General features: G+C 38.5%; 1 protein-coding gene across 4 annotated transcripts in view; it reads right to left on the reverse strand.

The window, feature by feature from the left end:
• GLIS3 (GLIS family zinc finger 3) overlaps positions 1–24,048 on the reverse strand; it is a 471,393-nt gene that overhangs the window by 388,520 nt on the left and 58,825 nt on the right. The gene's annotated exons all lie outside the window — the stretch shown is intronic.

Raw genomic sequence — 24,048 nt, forward strand, 5'->3', positions numbered from 1 at the left:
CTTTACATCATACTCTTCAGTAAATGTAAATTTAATTAGTGATGATTTAAAACATCAAGTGTGAAATGTGAATTTATATAAGCTAAGAAAATATAGGTGAATTCTTATCTGGTCAACTTCAGTAATAGAGAAACGTAAATTAAAATAATAAAGACATCCAACTTTTCACTTATCAAATTGTGAGATATTAAAAATTATGATGTTCATGGGGCAGCCAGTTAGCTCAGTTGGTTAGAGCACAATGCTCGTATCACCAGGGTTGCCGGTTCGATCCCCGCATGGGCCAGTGTGAGCTGCGCCCTCCACTAACTAGACTGAAACAACTACTTGACTTGGAGCTGACGGGTCCTGGAAGAACACACTTAAAAAATTAATGAAAGTAAAAATTTTAAAAATTATGACGTTCAATGCTGGTAAGGGTGAAATAAGGTGAGTATCTCAAAGGCTACTTTGGGAATATAAATTGGTACCATGTTTCTGGATGGCAACATACCAACTTGGCAACATATCAAGGAAGGGCCACTGACTCAGAAATTCCACTCCTAGAAATTTGCCCTGAATACATCACCAGCGAAATGGTAAAAGATCTATGTGACACAATTCACATCAAATAAAATATATAGTAGCTAAAATTAGAAAGAGCTTAAGGGCTATTTATCAACTGATGAATGAGTAATTATACAATGGACTATGACTTTAAAAATTAAACATTTGATTTGAAGATTTTTAATTAAATAAATTTCTCCTACAGTATTACATGAAAAATATGCAACTCAAAATTATACTGTAGACATAATGAAATTTATTTGATAGTGCATACATATTTGCATACAACACAAAATTAGGTAGGAATGAGGTTACAATTAATTTTATTCTTTATGTTTTCAATATTTTCCTAATTTCTACAATAGAAAATAATTTTTGTTTTCAGAGGGGGAAAAGGCATTATTTTCAATAAGTGGATCACAGACAAAATCAAACTTAAAAAAATAAATTCATAGTAGATAAAAGATTCACAATGGACTCTTGAAATCTGGATAAAGTCGAGTTTAGTTAATAGTAATATATCAATGCTGGTTTCTTAGTCTTGACAAATGTAATATAAGGTTATTTAGGGAATACGGGCCAGTAAGATTGATTGGAAGATATAAAGTTCATTATGAGTCCTTTAATAACCTTACTCAGATAGCTGGCCTGCTGGGAGGTGTTGAGATTTGCCTTTGAGGCTTTGTCTCTAATTATCTTTGCAACTTTTCTGTAAATCTAAAACTATTCAATAATAAAGAGTTTACTTTAAAAAAAGAAGATTCATAATAGGTAAATTAGTCATCTTTGGAAGATGGACTTTTCCTTTTGAGGGCATTATTACCAAGAGGAACTATGTCCACTTATCAATCACCCCTTGGAACTCTCAGAAACTATAGAAAACTAGACCAGTTGATTTTAAGTGGCAGAATTGCGGGTGGTTTTACATTTCGTTTGTTAATGTTTTTAAATTGCTACAATAATAAATATAAATATATTTTAAAATTTAAAGCCACTTGAAGACAAAATACGGGGCTGCCCTAGTATAACATTACTTGGATTCCTTTCTTTTCTCTTTTATCCAAGCAACCTTCCACATTTCTAACACTTGGTAAAAATTCAACCTCTGTACTTCTTCAACCCTATTTCTAAACATAGTTCTTCAGCTTACTATTGCAAAGCCCTAGATGTCATACAGCACACAAGTTTACTCCAGCAAATACCAATGAACCCTTGTAGGTGTGCCATCTCCTACCTGTACCCTGCCTCCCTCCCCAAACATCCAGGTACTTCTCTGTCTATCATTGATGGAGACTCCACTACCCAGGTCCTACCTCTTTGTAGCAAGAGCAGAGATGAGCAATACTTCAAGTAATCTACAAAACTCAGAAAGCTAAAAACTAAGACTACCAAAGGACCTCAGATTTCATTATACACCGGGGTCTCTGGTTGCTCATTTCTAAGAGAAGCCAGAGAATCGAATGCAGAACCAGAGGCCTCAATCCACTGCTTAGTGCCGTCAGCACACCTGTATCTTCCCTTCTACATGTGGGAAATGGAAAACAGACCTGCTTCATGAAAAACACAGAAGATCCCTCATCTAATCAAATTCCCCATTTCATAGGGAAGAAAATAGATGGGAGTTAGGGGTGGGGGATTGAGGTGGGTGGAGTTAAAGTTGACCCTATTCCCATTTCATTTACCTAGTTATTGACAACTCACCAACTCCCTACCCCCACAACACCGTCCCTTCATCCTCAAGGCAGACTCAGACCAAAGTTAAATGGGGGTGCTTTCAGTTTATGCTTGTGATGGTGTTATGCAAGAGTAACCCAAAGAACACAAGATAATGCTTAACCAAGGTGAAAGCAGCAGGGCCTGTTCAAACTTGTCTCTATTCACAGGTGGGGAGTGGGGGGGGTAGGCAACACCTTCCTGTCACTGGCACACACAAACCATGAAAATATATCCCTTACATATGCTGGCTTTTGAGCCTTTCTAGAGTAAGATGTCACTAGGTCATTTCAAGGAAAAAAGGTAAATCTCTTCCTTCACCATATAAACCAAGATATAAAAAGAAACTACTTCAGCTCTTAACCGCTAAGTTATTTTCACCAGCAGACCTAGTCATTTTTTAAGTTCTCGACTTCCAAGAAGTGGGAAAATTTAAGTGTGGGAGGTAGAAATAGAGCAGGAAGAGGGGAACTGGGTGGTTGTACAAAAAGACTTGTAGTAACCCCTGGCCTTTGACCCCTTCAGGTCAAGTTCCAATACCCACAAGCCAACCAGTTATCTGATTTAAGTAATTAAAAGAAGGAAATGGAACTTGAAGGTGCTTCCCAATCTCATCTTATTAGCCAATGCCTGTTCTATTCATTCAGCATTCTGGAAGCATAAGGCACAAGAAATACTTTTGGTTCATTACTGCCTAAAACCTCCCTTTTTCTCCATATCTTACTACCTGGAGCTGTACTGTCCAATACAGTAGCCACCAGCACATGTGGCTCTTGAGCAATCGACATGCAACTCATTCCACATATGAGTGAAGTCATATGGTTCTCTACTTTTTCTGTCTGACTTATTTCGCTTAACATGGTGATCTCAAAATCTATCCATGGTGTCGCAAATGGCAGTACTTAATCTTTTCTGATGGCTGAGTAATATTTCATTGTATATATGAACCATATGATTTCACTAATATGTGGGATATAAAACTGAAAGCAACAAACAAACAAGACAATCAGAAACTCAAAGACACAAACAGTTTAGTGGTTACCAGAGGGGAAGGGGGGATGGGGGTGGTAGAAGTGGGTAAAGGGGATCAAATATATGGTGATGGAAAGAGATTTGACTGTGGGTGGTGAACACACAATGCAATATATAGATGATGTATTATAGATTCATATACCTGAAACCCATGTAATTTCATTAACCAATGTCACATCAATAAATTTAATTAAAAAAAGAAAAAGAAATGTGGCTCAATCAAATTGAAACGTACTTTAAGTATAAAGTATAAAATACTTTATAACGTATAAAATACACACTGGATTTCAAAGACTTAGTAGTACTAAAAAAATGTAAAATATCTCATTAATAATCTCTTGTTATGTTGATTACATGTTGGGATGATAGTATTTTTAATATATTTTGTCAAAACATTATTAAAATTAACTTCATCATTTGATTTTTCTAGTTTTTTGAACATGTCTACAAAAACTTTTTAAGTTATGTCTGTGGCTCACATTTGTGGCCTCCGTAATATTTCTACAGGGCAGCACTGCTTGGAGATAATGTGGCACTAGAACCAGAGATGTTTAAATCAAGCAGCAAGTACAAGCTAATCTTTCTGATTTTTATGGAACATTGGTGGGAGAAGTAAGTCCTGATTAACTCATCTCAAAGTAAAACTGATTCATAGAGGTCATCTGAGTCCCATATATGAGTTCAACACAGAAAATATCACACAACTTTGACACTCAATTCAGGTCCAGGGTAGATGCCCACAATTCAATGTTAACACCTCTTTTCTTTGGGGATACTTAAAAGTGAGACATGGAGTTTGAGGAATGCTGGGATGAAAGCAATGAAGAGGAAATATGAAGATGGAGGAGGAAGGAAGAAAGAGAAAGGGGGACGGAGAAAGAAGGCAAACAGATAGACTGAGATGGATAGAGAACACAGGGGATGGTAAAAGTATGGATTGAAAGATGGAGATTAGGAAGAAACAGACAGAATAGAGAAGAATCTCTCTATGGTGGGAAAAAATCCAACACCCTTCCCACTGCTCGAAGTAATTCTGAAGGCTAAGACTGAGAAGGCCAGTATCTAGAACGAGGTGACAACACCCTGGGAGATAACTCTAAAGGGTCACTCCATTCAGCAAAGAAAGGCACAAAAGTGAAGGTAAAGGAAATACTTCTGGGCACTCTGAGTCCTTGGAATAACCCTGAGTAAAATGAACGAAGTCACTTCGTGTAACTCACTTCTCTGCCTTTCACCTTTGTCAATGGTCATAAACCTGCAATTTCACTAAGCACAATTCCCATTTTCAATTCTTAAAGTACCGCCTCATGAACCCATGAAAGTGTATCATTTTCATCTCTTCTCTTGAATCTGAAAAAAGAAACATACTTCTGCTATGCAAAGATACAGACTTCTTTGAGTGTTTAAGGGACCAACATAGTACATCGTGACTAGTGTAGCTTCTCATATCGTCTCCAGAAGGTTCTCCACAGATCCAACTGATCCCCATGTCACAAAGGAATATTTTCTGAAAGTTCACATGGAAGGTAGTTGTCTAGTGCTCAGAACACATTGTCATGGGGAGGACAATAAAACAGAAATGAATGGTTAGAGAAAAACCCAGGCTAGTCCAAAACGTTTCTTTAACTATAAATCTGAACAACATGAATAAGAGTAGTCCTACTCTAGGAGCCATAGCACTCTGCTCAAGCAGGAGAAAGAAGGAAAAGGGACAGAAAATTTTACTCTCTCCTGGGTGGGAGGTAACCCTGGCCATTTAAAAGTAGGGGCTGCCAGCACAGCTATAACAGAAGAATGCGCATCAATGCCTGTTAAATGTGCAAATTCACCCAATCACGCACAGGAATACTTGAAAGAGTGTTAGGTGGCATGGACTTAGGTGAGACGCAGGTGGCAAATAGACCAAGCTTGAGATGGCAGCAGGATGGCTCTCTCCCCTCCCGTTTCCTTCTTGCTAAATACCTAAGAGGCTAAGCCAGAGGTTCTCAAATTTTTTGAGTTCATGACACCCAGGTGTCTTAGTAATTCTTTCATGGCATCGCTAGCGCAAGAGAAATCATTAACAGTTCCATCTGTTCAACAGGTAGATTCAAACAATTTAATAAATAGTTGTCCTAAAACTTAGTAACCATTTAAAAATAATAATAATAGACATACATTGATAGGAAAGCATGTTTTTATTTCATTCTTAATTAACCACAATTATCAGTGAGATGTGCATGCTGCTGGCACAGTACAGCTTCTCAAACTTTGAAATCAGTTTGAACTCTGCCACCCGTTGCCTGTTCCACATTAATTTTTACATGGTACTGTCTTTTTAAGGACCGCAAACCCCAAAGGCTCAGCTTTACAAAGATATGACATCATTAAAAAGGAATGCAGTGATTTAATATTGAAACTATGAACTACCTTGAGCCAGTAGTTCACAGGGTAGCTGACAGACGTTGACTACTTCTGTTTCTCTTAAAAAAAAAACATAAAAAAACAACAAAACAAAAAACTAAAATATCCTACAGCCTCCCTGTGAATTCACTGCAACACCCCAAGGTACCTCAGAGAACAGTTTGGAAAACTGCAAAGCCAGATTAATCCCACTACAACCAATCAAGAATATCCTTGCTGGTTTTCATCTCAAAATAAGGCGGAAAATATCTACGTGGCCCAGACTGAAATGGCCTGACGTAATCTCTGACCTGTTTTATTGAGTGTTCAAGCCACAACAGCCTTCAGGTAACTGATAAACCCCTGGGTGACTCTGAGAGACTTTTCAGACTCAGGGACAGGGAAGACAGGGGGTGCAGTGTTCAATAGATCAATCACTTTTCTTTACCTACTTCATTCTAAGTTATAATGTAGGACATTGTCTAGAACTGTGGTGGTTTATATATTTTTCATTAATTAACACGTGAGATAAATGTTGAGTCAATATTACAGACTACTAACCGAGAGAAGACAGGTGCATGAGTATGTTGTATTACAATCACATGATTTTTCTCCCTGATAAGACTAAAACTCAAGTCTAAAATAAGCAAAGGTTGCACTGAGACTGAAACAAAGGAGGAAAGACTTGTAAATCCATTGATTCATTCATCCAACATTCTACAGATGTTGTTTCCGTTTCTCTTGTGTTCCAGACACTGTAATGCACAGGGCACATAGGAGTGAACAAGCCATATACAATGTGGCCTTTGTCCTCTTGTCAAGGGCAACAGTCACCTCCATCGTCCCCAATTCTACAGAGAATTTTCAGGCTTCATCTTACCCAACCTTTCAGCAACATCTGACCAAGGTGATCGCTCCTTCTTTCCTGAAACACTTTGTTCACTTGGCTTCCAAGACATCTTCCATCCTGGTTTTCCTCTTACCTCACTGGTTGCATCTTCTCAGTTTCTTCCTCTTCTCAGCCTCCAGTGTTGATTGACCCATGGTTCAGTTCTTGGTCTTTTTCTCCATCCTCATTGTCTCCCTGGGTGGTCCCTTATAGTCACGTAACATCATCTATCATCTCTATGCTGTTACCGCCCACATTTCTATCTCTAGCTTCCATTTCACTCCAAAGCTTATGACTTGTGTATCCAATTACATCCTTGACATTTTCACTGGAAGATGAATAGGTGCCCCAAATGTAATACGTTCAAAACAAAATCGTGATCTCTTACCCTCAAATCCAGATTTCTCCACCTCGGGAAATGGTATTGCCATTCACTACATACCCAGGCCAAACACCTAGAATTCTTCCTTGGTTCTTCTGTTTCTTATCGCCATATCCAATCCTTCAGCAAGTGCTATTGGCTCTACTTACAAAACCTGTCCTAAATCTAAACCTTCAATACCATCTAGCTCACCAGAACCACTGCAACAACCTAACTGGTTTTCCTGTTTTCACTCAAGCTATTCTCAAAACGGTAACCAGAATTTATTTTCTAAAACATAAGTTAGATCATATCAATCCTTTACTTAAAACCCTTCAAGGAGTTCCCATCACACTTGACTTCTCTGAACTCCCTACTTCAGTCTATAAAGCCCTAAATGATTGGACTGTACCAGAATCACCTATGCAATTGCTTTTATCTCTTTCAGGAACACTTTCCCTTAGATCTGCTGATGGCTCACTCCTCACTTAAATCAGAGATTTCTCTGGACACCTTTTCTACAATATTCTCCCCATCACTCTGAATCTTATTACCTGCTTTGTTTCTCTCTATAGAGAGAAACTTATTACCCCATGAAATTACATCTTAGGTGTGTTTGTTCATTGCTATTCCCATTAGAACATCAGGTGAGTGCAGTTACTTTGTCTTGTTCATGTGGCCACACAGTAGGCTCTCAAATACCAATCTTCTGCCTTCATAGAGTTTACATCTGGTGCAAGATTACAGGGAAAAGACCTGGTATTCAGTTTAAAATCTGTTGTTTACTGTGCTAATCTCACAATATGCTACTTAACATATTAGCATTTATGTACAAAGCATTATGCTAAATTCTGGACATACGTTATCTTATTTAATTTTTTAAAATTTCTAAGAGATAAGGACAGATGTGATCCCTCAGAGAGGTTAAGTCACTTGATTTGCCCAAGGTGATCAGAGGGGGAGTTTGAATTCAGTCTCAGATCCACCCCACTCCCGATCTACATCCTTCATCACCATACTATGCTATTACTGCCTCTGTATGTCCTTCTTTGGAAAATGGAGGGATTGACCGAGAATGGCCTCTAATGCTTCAACTCCACTTATCCAAAAAAAGAAAAATGCTGTCACCTGCAGTCCTCGAAATTTGATTTCTGTATGAAATCACAAGAACTCTTTTACCCAAATACAATTCAGCGATGACAACTGGCCACATACCGACGCAGAATGTGTGCATACCGAGACCAGGTGCCTGTTAGCGTGGTGAGGCACGAAACGAAACATTCCTCATGCCACTTTATCACCCATATTACCCACACTATTTTCCCCTCCAAAGACTGTAAATTTAAACAATAACAACTAGAGGTGACAAGTTCACAACCTGGAGTCAATCAAAGCAGCATACTTCAGTAAAGCACATTCACCCTGGTTCTTCATCTGTCACCGGGAAAACCAGCTACCTAGCTTATACAGAAAGAACCAATCCAACTCCGTGCCTCAGACATCCAATAACTGACTGTGTAGGATAGAGTGCCTCAGTTAGACCCCTCCTACAGCTTGACACAGCACTAAGAAAAATTTCTGGGGCTCTCCAGCTAAATTCTGGAATAGAACAAGTCTTAATAACAGGCACCAAAAGTTCAGAAATGCAGTAAAGTGACTTTGCTTCTTTCTTCCACTGCAATATATTTGTAAACTAGGAAAAGTCCATCTGTGTACCCTATTGAGATACCATACTTCTACCTGCCCATGGTATCTAGCATATACAACTTTAGGCCTACATTTTACACACACACACACACACACACACACACACACACACACACACAAACCACCCTCCTTATCAACCTTGTGGCTCTTGACTGCATAGAGGACAGATACATACTGTGATAATGATACATAGTTATTTCGCTGCAAAATACTATAAATCGTAAATACTATAAATCATAAAAATGATCCTGATGCAATTCAAAGATTATAAAGGACTATTTGGAAAACAAACTATGTATCTGTATTCAACTTTACTACTGAACATGAGCCAAAATTATTCTTTTGTTCTAAATTTAGCAAAAATAACATCAATTGTAACATTTGGCAACACTCAGAACCTAATTTGAAATCACTTTTGACTCTAAACCTATACATTTTATAGAACTTCTGATAAGTGCTATATGCCACGGTATAACCCATATATATAAACGCTTTGAGGACTCAATTCTTTCATAAAAATCAAGGCTTTGAAAAATGTGAGTGGGAGAGAAGGAACAGGAAAAAAGGAGACTGAAGGTAAAAGGGAGTGTCACTGCTTAGAGAATAAGAAAAAAGCTGTCCCCACACATATACACCCGCCCCATACACACCCATGTTCCCTCCTTAACCTTAGGATGAGATTTTTTTAAGCCAATACAACACATCTCCCATCTTCTAAAGTGCTGGGAGCATTTTACTAGTTCCTGGGCATTTTCTGGTCTCTGGACTCCAGGTCTTGAGTCTTTAGATGAACGATGAGTCTACAGATGGGCTATCAATAAATTGGGAAAGCAGACAGTCCTTCAGGAGCAAGGGAAGCTAACAGAAGGGACCCATCCTCTCTTGGCTAAAAGATGAAATGACTTCTAAGTAGTGCTTTGCAAGTTCCTGGCAAGACTGACATCTAGATGCAGAAAAATGAAAATTCAGCAAAAAAAAAAAAAAAAAAGGAATCAAAAGTACTGCCAGGCCCACAGTGCCCAAACGTCTGAGGAAAAAAACAATAAATAACTTTAATCTCTTTGTCCTTGACACTCCCTGGCTATTTAGCTATCAATAGCATCAATAGCACTACCACTTCCAAGTCTGTCTGACACATGTGAGGAAACTGACTGCTAACTCATCCCGCAATTCATGCTTCATCTCTACCTCCCAGTTCCTAAAAGGTGACCAGGCTCCTTACAACTCATGAAACAATGGTCAAAATAATTTCATTCAACTTTCTCATTTTACAAAGAGCCCACACTGATAAGGTGACTCTCCTAAATCTCTAAGAATGTTACTGGAAGACCTGGGGTTCGCGCCTCATTCTCTTAATCCCCACGCCATCACTTCTACTATACTACTACGCTGCTGAAGAAATGAATGGATTTGCTATCTATCCATCCATCCATCAATAAATAAGAACACAGGCTATTGGTATATGTGTGTGTGTGTGTGTGTGTGTGTGTGCGCATGTGCATGCGTATGTGTGTATATTTATGGTACATTATATAGTATATATAATATATATATACCATTTCACAGGCTATATATGGCTTAGTGGTTAAGAACATGTACTCTGGAGCCAAAGTGGATGGTTTATATCCCAGCCCTACCACTTACTAGCTATGCAACCTTGGGAAAGTTATTCAACTATACCTCAGTTTCCTCATCTATAAAATGGGAGGAATAATAACAACTAGCATTATGGTACCCACCTCCTGGGGTTGGGGGGCAACTTAAATAAGATAACATGTTATTAGTATGTTTAAAAAATGACATATCAAGCACTAAAAATATCTACCACATCCTAAGTGCTATATAAGTGTTAGATATCGTTGTTCTTTCAAATTTAATTAAGGCTAAAGAAATCATGAAAAGAGGGTTATAGTCTCACTTTGCTTTATTTCTCTGGGCTTGTTCTGAATACTTTTCAAATATACAAGCTTCACTTGATACAAGCATTTTGAAAGTATGGTACGTGTACTCTGCCTAGACCTAACTAGTGCAATTATTCTAGGCAATTTAAGAGCAAGAATAAAAGGGGGAAAGGTCCTATTGGTGTTTAGATCTAATCCATAATTCTGTTTTGAGAATTGTTATTGATTTGACATCTATATAGCGTACTCCAAGGTCTGTGGTAACTTCCAATTTCTTCAGTTTGATCTTCCAGCCCCAGGGCAGTAGTTGTTTCCTGCAATTATTACCTGCATTACCTCAGAGTTACCTCCTTTCATCTTTTCGGTCCTTCAATACCTGCTTCACATATTTCTGATTTTAGATTCTCTCTGTTAAAATACCTGAAGCAGCTTTTCTTTTCCTGACTGGATCCTGGCTGTTACATCAGTGGGTGGGCATTTAGTCCCAGCTTTTTCACACTATACAAAATCATCCCTTATCATTAATATTGACAGAGAAGGTAACTCTGATCTCTCCCCTGAAACATGTTACAATGCCCTTGTGTCCCTCAAAGGGTATTCGTCTTAATGTCTAATTTCGATTTATCCACGATAGATCTTCTCCTCTTAGTCTGTTGTCAATGTAAATGAAAGACATACTCCAACTGCCCATATATATTCTACGCCATCTGCACTTCCTATGTGACAAGATGCGGCCCATCAGTCTTGATATGAAATTTCTTATAATACCTACTACCCTTCCCATTTTCTCTCTTTCCTTTGGATATGTAAAAATGAGCTTCCAACTATAAAAGACAGCATCAAAAAGTATGTATGATGATATAGTTCTCATGTACAACAAAAAGTGGGGGTAAAGTTGTCTCTGGGCACTTTTGCATATTAATTTAATACAAGCTTTCATATACAATTGTAATATATGATATGTAATAATATGTAATTGCATATAGTATACATACTATGTATGGTACATTATATAATATATAACATACATGATTTCACAGGCTTTATATATTTATATGTTACTAGTTACGTACCATATACGTGTATCATACATAAGGACGTAATAAAGCCTGTAGAATTCATTTATTGTTGTCAATGAACCATTATTTATACAATTCATTGCTTTCCAAGTTTCTAGTTTCTCTCTTCATATTTGACTGTTAGCACCCTGAAGGCATACACATACGTGTAATATATATATGTATCTTATCTCCATAGCAAGCCTAGCATTGTGCCTTGTTCTGTAAATGTGTTAGACTGAATTACAGTCACTCATCTACTGCAATTTCAGGCCACATCTTGGTCACCTGTGACTTCCCCGTAACCAGCACAACATCTTGATTAAAGCCAATGCTCAGAGAGTATCAGTTGATTACTTGAGATAGAGAAGGTCTTAAAATACAACCAGATAAGAAGAAAAGAAGTTGACTTAGAAAGACATCAAATTTGTCGTGTAAAGTGTATATGGAGCGTAAGGAAAAGGGATATAAGAAGAAAGGCTAAAATCAAAAATACAAAAAATACACACACACCATGTAGTTCAACGGTTGCAAAAAGGTGATCGTCTTCCTCCTTCACTTTGCCATTTACCTACCCCCACAAATTCCACCATGAACAGCGCCTTTCTTTGTCTTATGATTTTGACCCTGTTAAAACACAAACCCGTCTGAAAATTGTTAATATTTGAATTAGTCTATCAGCTCTTTTACTAAAAGCAGCTTTAAATTTAGATCAGTGGGTTTGGAGAACACTGCCCCTAGAAGACATGTGAAAATTCTAGGGCATTCTGGGTTGTCACCATTATTGGCATTCAGTGGTGAAGGCAGGGATGACACAGTCCTGACCACCATAAATTATCCCACATCCCACATGATTTTTACGTGTCTCACCAGATATTCACATAGGTAAAACCTGTTTATAATTATCTGAGTTTAGAATCTAAGTCCATTTTATTTTCATGATTCTTATTCATGCTAAATTATCTAGAATGAAATTATAGTGTAAATCAAAGACAGATTGATCACTGTTTTGATAGAAATATTATGAAGCACTGTCCACCATTTCATAAAATGTTATCACTGAAAGCAGAGCAACTAGATATCTGAACCATCAATACAACAAACACAATTCTGAATCATCGGAATTTTAGCTAATTCTGGCTTTAGGTGCAAGCTTACCTGCTACTTCATTATGTCTTCTAACATAGTTGTGCTAGAACCTTTTCATATTTAAATGTATATTATTTTATTATAAATTATATTATTTTTCATTTCCCTTCTATTTCAATTATGAAAGTATGTTGATTTTAAACATTATTTGCATAGGTACATGACACAGTCTATGAATTCTGTTTGAGAATAATAAAGCGGGCAATAAAAACAACGGGGCTGTGAAACAGGTTAGTTGGAGGGCAGAGATTCTGAGCAGAAAAGAGTATCTGGTGGGAATACACCACTGAGAAGATAAAAGAGGCGGGGAGAAGTGATGTCTGGCAACAAGCCCACAGAAGGTACCTGGTGACTGCTTAAAGACCAGTTGTCTTTGTTTAATTCTGTTTTCTAGCCAAAGTGCCACAGCAGCGTTTGCCATGGCTTACAGGAGCGAGCCTGATGCATGGAAGGAGCAGGGAGTAAGACAGACCTATATCCAAACCCTCGTTCTGCCTCTTAGGATGCATGTAAACGTGGGCAAATAATTTCACTTCTCTGAATGTTGATTTCCACATGTGTAACGGGGATGTGATTTTAAAAACCTTGCAAGTTGGCTCTGCTGAATCTTTAAGTCTATCCCCATGGTGGCATATGATAAGCCCTCAGGTTAACTCCTGCCCTCCTGCTCCTAGGTGTTGCCTAACTTTCTACTGCCTCTGCAAGAGACAAAAGCCACAATAATTGCACTAGTTATCTACTGCTACATAACAAATTACCACCAATTTACTGGCTTACAACAATACATGTCTTATCTCCATCTCTGTGGGAAAGGAATCTGAGCATGGCCGAGGTGGACTCTCTGCTTCAGGGTCTCTCACGAGGCTGTAATCAAGGTGTCAGCCAGAGCTACAGTCCCCTCTGAAGATTCAACTGAGAAAGGATCTGCTTTGAAGCTCATGTAGTTGTCGGCAGAATTCAGTTTCTGGAAGGTTCTTGGTCTGAGGCCTTCAGTGCCTCACTGTCTATTGGTCAGAGGGCTCCCTCAGTTACTTGCCACATGGTCCTTTCCAACAGGATAGCTTGCTTCCTCAAAGTACACAAGCTGAGAAGGCAGTAGAGTCTGATAGCAAGACAGAAGTCAAATCTTCTGTAACCTAATAATGGAAGTGACATTTCATCACCTTTGTCATGGTTAAAAGCAAGTGACTACATCCAGCCCACACTCAAAGAGTGGCTGTTATACAAGGGCATGAATTTCAGGAGATGGGAATGATGGGGCGGGGCGGGGGGAGTAGTGCATCTTAGAGTCTGCCTGGCACAATAATACAATGGATGATTGTACAGAATTTTCTTCTATAAATGGAAAAATTACCTGAGCCAAATATGTAGAGAAAATATGTTTTCAACCCCCAATTCATGTTCCCCAACTTTTAAAAATTTAACTCACTGATTAATTGTCTATGATTTGTATCTGATAGATTCCTATTAAAATCTGGCATAAAAGCCAGGAGTATTCAAATCACAAGTGGATTCTTTGATTATATGAACCAAGACAACAAGAGCTATGCTGAAAATTTTCAAATCTGACAGCCAAACTACTTCAAATTACCATGTTGTTCAAGATGATTTCAAATAAAAATCATAGGCCTGCGTACTCAAGCCCTGAAAATCCTCCCCTTCACTAAACTCTAAATACAAACTAAACCTAAAGTTTTAATGGATCATCTATTAAATGCTCTTTCTTAATTCCCACATCTAAGAATAAAAATCTGGATTACCTTAAAAAAATGCATTGCCTGATAAAATACACTGGCCCCTACTGAAAAAACCTGATGGAAAGCATCATAATGGATATAGTTCAGTGCTTTATCTTTCCAAGAAAAAAAAATAAACTAAAAAAAAAAAAAAAAAATCACGTCTTCCAAAAATTAATTTTTGCTGGTGGTCATACTTCTAAAATCTCCTCCCTTACTTTGGAGTCGTATTGGCTAAAGAACACAATTTCTGTGATAACTTCAGAAATATCACTGTTATTCAAGACATATCCCCGAAACTCCCTTTATTTAGGGGACTAAGTTCCTACGTGTCACTCAACCCACACTCCACTTTTCTGAGCAGGTGAGCCCCATGTTTATGAAGCTCTGCCCACATCTCAGTTGGATGAACCAGACCTGACCCTCACTAGTCCTACCTGACACTCTTTCCAAGGACCCGGAAAATCGGAGAGAGGGCCACTACCTAGATAGATGACTCATAGCACAGAAGTTCTGAGTACATTACATGTTTATGGCTGGGGACATGGATGCTGTGATGGTTAATTATATGTGTCAATCTGACTGGGCCACAGTGCTTCCAGACATTTAGTCAAACATTATCCTGGGTGAGAGTGTTTCTGGATGAGATTAACATCTAACTTGGTAGAATGAGTTAAGCAGACTGCCCTCCCCATTGTGTGCCGGCATCACGCAATCAGTTGAAGTCCTGAGTGGAACCAAAAGGCGAACCATCCCACGAGTAAGGGGATACTTTCCCTGCCTGACCGCTTTGAGCTGAGACATTGGTCTTTTCTGGCCTTCAAAACTGAACTGAAACATCAGCTCTGTGAGCTTTCGGACTAGAATTTACACCATCAACACTCTTGGCTCTTAGGCCTTTAGACTCAGACTAGAACTAAACCATTGGCCTTCCTGAGTCTCCAGCTTGCCAACTGCAGATCTCGGGACTTCTCGGCCTCCAGAAGTGGGTGAGCCAATTCTTTAAAATAAATCTCTTTATACCTTGTTTCTGTTTCTCCAAAGAATCCTGACTAATGCGGATACTAAAAGACAGAGAAAAGCAATATGCAGGGAGAAGAACGAAGGAATGTGTCAAGAGAAGCAGAAATAAAAGACCACATTGTCTAGGGAGAAGAAGCATGGGGAAGTAGCTTGTTCTTATCGTCCTTCAAAGGAGCTGGTTGTCCATCCTCTCCCTGGATTCCATGAAACACTCCTGGTTCCTTATAAGAAATCCCCTTTTACATAAGCTGGTACAGTGGGTTCAGTTACCTGCAACCAAAGGAATCTCGAATAAGATGCTGGGTGAATCGGTACACTTTCAGTAGAAAGCTCCGGTCCCCAGGTTGGCTCCCTATAATGCTACAAGGAGCAAGCTTATGTCTCACCCAAACAGAACACAGTAGAATGATTAAAACACAAGGCTCTGGGGTCACAGAGAACCTGCCTACATTCACTTCCCCGCTTTGCCACATACTAGCCATGTGGCCGCTGCTAAATTACCTCACCTCTCCAAGCCTTGGTTTTCTTAATTTAATGACGCAGGGGGTTGTTGTGAGAATTCAAGAGAATTCTGAGCCCCAGGACCACCATGGAAGGCTTTCCGGGCTACGCTCTAGTTGTGTGGCCCAGCAGCTCTGCTCCACGCAGCAGCTGGCCCAGAAGAAGGGCTCAAAAATTAGCCATTATTGTATCTTTCTTTTTACTATCACATTTCCTACTATGATTGCCACCAAAACCACTATCTTAAGCAAGTAAGGCGGGGCATTTTTAACAGAAATTGACACAAACACCTGCAACAATTTATTTGGCATGGTTTTTCTGCTTCAGCTCACTGTTCTTTTTAAAATAAAATATACCAGACACTACACCGCCACACATATTAGAAATTATGGTAGACATACTGGATCTTTCAGGAAATCATTCTCAACTGCCAAGAACCTACTCTGTTAAGGCAAACCCTGTGCCAGAAAACAGAACAATATCCTATAAAAGTATTTAGGGCTCTGAAGTCAAGGGGGAGACATGGGTTAAAATCCCCATAAATTCTTGGTTAATTTTCTTAATCTTTCCAAGTCTATCTTTTCTTGTGTTTTTCATGGTACTACTTCATAGGGTGGGGATGGATTAAATTAAGATATGTAAAGCTAAGAACAGTAGTAGAAAATAGAAAGTGCTAAATAATTATTAGCTCGCTTATTTTCAACCCCAGAACAATGAGATAATGTATTCTATTTGATAATATATGAATAATCAATCATTCATTGGCCCCAAGAAATAATTTTGCTAATAACTTACCTGGGGCTAATCCTGTGCATTGAACTACTTTACCTTAAAGCAGTTGGTAAAATTCTGAATCTAAAGGCAATTAAATTTGCCTCTAAATGTAGGGCGACCCTGCCTTCCAGCTCGTCCAGGATAATCCCGGGTATAATTATAATAGGGGCCCATTTCACTCCTGAAGAGTATCCTGGTTTGGATAATAAATTGTAAGATCACCCTATCGAAATAAAATAAAATCTTTAGATGGAAGATAAACTTTTAAAATATGCCATTTCACCTCAGTGTTTTTCTACTATGATTTGAATTTTTTCTCTCTAGCTTTTGAAGCAAATTATGAAAATAGAGAGTATTTAGGGTTCTAGTTCCACACATCAAGGGATAGCTTTTCATCTTGCAGAGACTTGGGAGTTATGACTAAGCCACAGGCCTTTATTCCAAAGGACCGGTCACATGAACAAATGGAGTAGCGGGGCAGGGCCACCTTACTCGGCAGCAGTTGCTGAGTGGTTTATGGAGATTAATACTGCCCCACACAGATTTATAATCAGGGAACAACAATACATGCCTCTGGCAGTTTATAATATAAAATGTACTTTCACACTTACCACCTAATTTAACTCTCAAAAGCAAACTCCATTTTTTTTTTATTTTTTTTTTTTGCCCTCCCTCCACTCATACACATCATCTCCTGCTGCATCATCTCATGCGCACCTGAGACTGCACACAAATGCCACACAAGTTCTCTGGTGCTCACCTTCTCCCTCCCCAAGACCCCCAGTCCCTACTCCAGCTGCTGGCTTGAGACTATCCTTCAGTAGCAAGGTCCTATACCCTAAGTCTGATTTTTTAACCTGTTTATTATGTCCAAGCCAATCAGAGGCCTTCTATTTCTTTTATTATTCAACTAAGGTAGCCATGAAAATAGATCTTAAATACAAGCCACCAACCACTTATTCTTAAATTTTTATGGGTCTGAAGTAGCCAATCTAAGTCTGGATTTACAGATTTCATAGACAGAGGCATGGAAAGATCTTGTGCATACAATCACTCCGGTTGCCATCACACAAACACTGCTTGATTCCAACCCAGGGAGACAATGACCTCCCCGCTCACGAGGGCCAGAAGGTGCAAACTGTCAAGTACACTTTTCCAAAACAGGAGCAAAGGCCCATTTCCTCAGCTCATGGATGAAAATGGCAGCTGAATGATTTTGAGTTTTTAAAGGTCTACTCTTTCAGGAATGACAGTAACAATAAACTCTAATGGAGAGAGGGGACAAGAGTTCTCAGAACTCCTATAGCAGGAGCTCTCCATCGTGGGGTCCTATTCAGTGGCAACCCACGCAGCACATAAGAATGAGGTCTCAGCAAACTGAACCTCAGTCTCTTCCTCTCTAACATGGGGCCGATTACACTTGCCCTGCCTCTCAGGATGGTGCGTTTGATTAAACTGTATGAGACAATCAATATGCAAGCTTCTGAACTACAAAGGGTTATACAGGTCCAGAGCGATTGCTATTTAAAAGCAATAATGTGCTATAGGTGACTAACAGATGTTACATTTCAGCTTCGGTGTTCTATAGCATTTGAGGTATGTGTAGGGGAGACGGGGTGTTAATGGAATATATTCTTTTAAAGGTGGAATGTTATGAGATTGACAAATTGCTTTTATAACTGGAACAAATCATGCCTGCCATTCAGTAATACTTGGAAATCCATCATCAATTTGATTTACACCCAGCATCAATAAATCACACAAAGTGTACCCTGTGTAGCCCAAAGAGTAAACAAAAGTAAACATTGTGTTTCACCTGCCTCATTGGCGAGACGAAATGAAAACTCTGGCTACCTCCACTGGAATAATGCCTTTGGTCTGACTGGTTTGGTTATTTTTGGAACCTTTTACGAAATATTAACTTTATTTGCTCTAATTCTGCAGGAAGCCACATTGGAAGTGCAAGGAAATATAAATGATTAAAAAGCAGAAGTGGAAAAAAAAAGTAACCAACTATTTTGCCCCAACTTTCTTTAGCTAATATATCAACTGCATCTTTTCAAAAACGCGGGACCCCAAGCACTCTTCTTACCCCAGTTCTCACATGGCAACATTCAATGTGGTTCACTCCCTGGTGTTAGCAGATTCTTTTCATTGTCTGTTTTTCCAGGGATACACATAAGTGAAGGAATGATATAGGAAAGCAACATTTTAAAGCAGTGGCAGTATTTTTAAATTCATGATGTGGCAGTGGGAGTGGGCTTGGGGAGGGAATATGAAGCCAGCTGACTTGCCAAGGAATCAAACTCTAACCTAAGCTTCAGGTTATAACCAATTGAATTAACAAACTATAAACAGTGAAAAATAAAACTTGATGTATTATTTAAGGTACATTAGTTTTTAGACCTCTCAGGTTCACACGATACTTTATTTTTCTTAAGCCAGGTCTTAACAAGAGACACTAGCCTTAAGTGACACAACAGAGTTTTTTAATCCCAATTAGGCTGGTGTCCTTTGTTGATATTATTCTGCTTTTTCTGACCAACAATAATGAATAACCCACAAGCACTAATGAATAACTAACTCCCTGTTTCCAAGGACCACAGAGCCCAAGAAGTGTCAGAGGCCCTGAAGTAAAATAAAAAACCTTTACAATGAAAATCTTCCCAATTATATAGTCCTACAGGTACTGCGAATGTGGAATTGTCTTAAATATTTAAATAGCTGTGTCAAATGTGCTTAAAGTAGAGATCATAACACTGATTTCCCAGATGCTTTGAAAATGCATTTCTGCCAGTCTAATTACAATTCGAAACTGCTGAGCAGGAAGTAGGGGGAAGTGCCATTATTGGTACAATATAACTGGGATTCTGTACTCACCAATACTACCTAGCAGGGCCAGGAAGTCGCCAACTGCAGAACGTCCTCCATGCCCACCCAGTTCTCATTCTCATCCCTCCACAATTAAAACTTTTTGTGTAGTAAGAAATCATTTTCAAAACTAATTTCTACTACCTGAAAAATGTAAAGCTGAAAAGTAACTTTTTCTCTATTATAGGGCAGAGCAAATAAATCCACTGACGTTGCTGAGAACCAGGGACCCCACTGACAAATGTGCAATGAGGCAGTGTGAAAAAGAACTCTGTCATGTTGTATTTTAACTGGGATTCATGATCTCGTTCTGACATACATCTGACAACACTGTCCACACATAAGGCCCATTTTGGGAAAATGGCTGATTCCAGGTCTGTGGTCGAGAAGTACAAGCGAGCCGAGAACAACTTGCTATGTGTGAAAGCAAGGAAGTGTTTAATGGGAATATATCAAAAGGACATAGGACCTGAAGTGAAGGGGCGCCTGCTCGCCCAATCTGGGACAATTTGAGCATCAGAAAGAATAGTGAAGGTAATGCACTACGGTAAATGTGTTTAAAAGAATACATGAGTCTACAGTGATTCTCAAAAAGAGAAGAAGAGAAGCTCTTATTTCCAGAAGAATACCAGCTAATAAACATAGAAGGAATGCTAGAATCAGAAAAGCAACACTGTAATAACTGACTCAGGCAAGGATTCATCAATGGAGACTATGAAAGGTTATTAGAGAACAAGGTATTCACAGAAGATTATTTATTAATTTTGAAAGGGAAAGTGTCCTTCACAATGCAGAGAGCAGGTAACACCACCTTAGCCACGTGATCAAAAAGCAACATCACAAATACTAGGACAAATGAGCACTCAATGCTACCTGGTGTAATGAAATGCATGGTACACAAATCACCTATGTAGTATTCCTGCCAAAAATGTTTAACCTGAACCCAATCATGAAGAAACATTCAGACAAAGCAGATTCTGAGACAAGACAACTGACCTGAACTCTTTAAAAATATCAACTTATTTGGCACACAAAGAAAAGGCAGGGGGAGAGGACCGTTCTAGATCTAAGTAGATTAAGAGACACGACAACCAAATGTAATGCATGATCTTTGATTAAATCCTGGATCAAAAGAAAAAAGATGGCTACAAAGGGCATTTGGATTACAAATGAGGAAAGAAAATAATAATTATTATAAATAATATAAGTAAAATACAAAATAATAATATAAAATTAATTTACTATATTTTAAGATACAACTACATATAAATAATACTATAGTATCAAAGTTAAATTCCTTGAGTATTATTAATATATTTCAGTTACATAGCATGAAATTACCTGCTTATGAATTTGGGGATGAAGTTTTACAATGTCTGCAACTTACTAACAGATGGTTCAACTTATGTAAGTGCAAGAGAGACAAAGGTGGCAAATGCTAAAAAGCAAAATACAATGTAATATAATAAAGCATAATACAAAATAATGTAAAACAAAACCTAACTTTTTTTAAAAAAAGGTAAATTCAGAGGAAACAAAGAATGAGTTTTATTTAAGATAAGTTATGTATGATAAGCTAATTAAGTGGGAAGAGTTGGGTGGGACTCCTGGAAAAGCCATTTAAAGGGTTGGGTTCTATTTGGGAGAGTTGTCACTTTTGTCTTTTTGCTTTTTGTCCTTCTTCCTTTCTCCTTCACCCTTCTCAGAAGACAGACTTCACAGCAGGAGCTGGAGTGAGGCAGCCACTGTGTAACTAAGAGGGAAAGATGGAGAGAAGCTCCACCATCTTGGACCTGATGATATCCTTGAGCTTCCAACCATCAGCAGCATCACCCACCCTGGCTTGCTCTTTGTGTGAGAAAAATAAACTACTGTGACAGAGGTTCCCAAATGTTCTCAGCTCGTGGCATTCTTACTGTCTCGGCAATGTTTTGATGGTTGCCCCTAAGCCAAAAGGAACACCTAACACTTCTGTTTATTAACCAGTAAGGTATCAACAGCTTAATAGTATATTTATGTACTAAAAACATATTAGGTGTTTGGAAAAAAATAATACACATGAATTAAAAATACAAGCATTTTTTTTTCAAACACACACACACACACACACACACACACACACACACACACAGCACATATACACGCACAGGACATACACATCGCATGATGACAAGGCGAGCTCCTCATCCTGCAGATATCTGCCTAGATATCTTACTCTCCTCCCAGGTCCACTTATCAAGCCCCCACTAGGAACCCTCCAAATGTTGCCATATCACTCTGAGTGTATTCCTATCAGAGCGCTAAATGTGCTTTATTGTAACTCCCCATTTATTATTTGTCCGAATTCAATTCCTTAAGGGCCGCAACTATGTTTTATTGGCTATTGTATCCTCCTAACAGTGACTCACCCATAATATATGCTCAATAATAATTTGTTGAGTAAATGATTGGATGAAGTTCAAACAGTCCCAGATCACCATTCTCAACCAGTTATTGGCTTAGTTTAGGGACCGTCAACCTAGATCTGAAAGAGACACATTCAGCCACTCCTGGCACCATCCAGAACACTGGTAGTACCCACGCTGCAAGGTCAGGGGGGATAATAACACAGTTGCCCTTGACCTTTATCCATGCCCATACATGCTCCAACCCTGCAGATCCAGAACCTAAGCTTGGAAGCTGAGCAAGGAGCCAGGGAACTGAAAAGAGGAGAATCAGGAAAAGCTGAAGCACTTTTTAAAAATCATAATTATAACCACTTCTGATCACCCTCAAAGCAATACTCCCAAACTCCTTAGTGGCTGTCAAGGCTGAGTTACTTACTCCTTCTAGACCTTTGTTCCCGTATTGGTTGATCAACAGTAGCACACAACGCTGGGCTGTTCTGAGGAATAACTAAGACGATGTATTGGAAAGCACTTAACACCATGCCTGACACACGCTGAGTTACGCTATCATAAATGCAAGTTATTAATATTATCACCATTATTATTGCCAGACAGAATTTCAAACACAAGTATATATAAAAGCAAGCTACGGTTCACTAGTCAAGCCTCAGCTGAAAGATTTTACTGGGCCTCAGCCCTTGAAAATCCAAACCCATGAGCTCGGCATTAAGGAACTCAGCTTGCCTCACCGTGAACATAGCAGCCTGACAATGACAGAGCTATTTTGGACGCAGCCCCCTGGGAGTCTTTCCTATACTTAATATCAGTAGCTCTAAGAAATAAAACAACCAAACCTAGATCAAAATAAATAGATAAAAAAGAAAATAAAAAGCTACACATATATTTAGGTGTTTAGGTATTTTGTGTGTGTGTGGTTTTTTTTTAATTTATCCATTTATATCAACTTCTCCATATACAGAAATACACAGACACTAAAATGACTTTTTGGTTCCTTGCCTGATATAAATCATTATTCACCACAACTGAGAGAGTTGTAAGTTAACTGGGTGAATGGCTATTCACCGGCGGCTCGTAATTTTATTTGGTGGTATATACACCAAATATAAACATTTAAAACTAAATGCTAAAAATACCTAAACAAATATATAATCGTGCTATTTTATATAACAAAGCTCTATTTTACAGGGGATACATGCTCTTTCTTTTTCTAGCCCAAACACACATATCATTTGCAATATAATCTCATTAATTCAATACCAGTTTCTAGAGACAGTGTGTCATTCAAATAATTTGCTATTCTTCAACAATTATTCTTTAATTTAAGATATATGATCATTCTGGAGCATTTGAGATCTTGCTTCCCATCAACTGACATCAATTTTAGCTTAAATAAACTCTTATAAAAATGAAAAGAATAAAATAAATAAATAAAATATATGGTAATTCAAACACTATTGGATTAAAAGTACATTCTCTCTTCGTTTCACATTAGCCAGGTTTTCTAGTTCTCACCAGCACAAAAAAATACATCTTTTCATTATTCTCTTCTAGCTTTCTTCTCTCTCGTCACTAGCTATATTAGAAAAATTATAGGTTCTGCTCTTAGAATAATTTTTATCATTTCTATGTATTAATTCTTCATTTTATTGGCTATTAAAATTTCTCCCTTTTTTTGTCCTTTTCCTTCCAAACATCTTTTTTCTAGCACCCACCTAGCATAATGGCGATTCCAGCCACCCCTCTCTCTCCTCCTTGACCTGCAGAATCTAGCCCTTTGTGAGCCAGCACAGAGCTTTGTGGATCCAGAGGGTAGAATCTTACTAAACTTGCTCTTTCCCTTCCATCACCACCACCACCACCACCACAACCCTAGCTTCCCATTTCTAATATTTCTGTATTATCTTCCACTCCATTTCACAGTCCATGAGATGTCGCATTTACCACTGTGGTCCCCTGGCCCTCACACATACATACACATCCTGCCAGTTACCGAGCAA

This window comes from Rhinolophus sinicus, chromosome 16 (assembly GCF_057876585.1).
Source record: "Rhinolophus sinicus isolate RSI-liver-muscle chromosome 16, RSI-T2T, whole genome shotgun sequence".
NCBI classification, from domain to species: domain Eukaryota; kingdom Metazoa; phylum Chordata; class Mammalia; order Chiroptera; family Rhinolophidae; genus Rhinolophus; species Rhinolophus sinicus.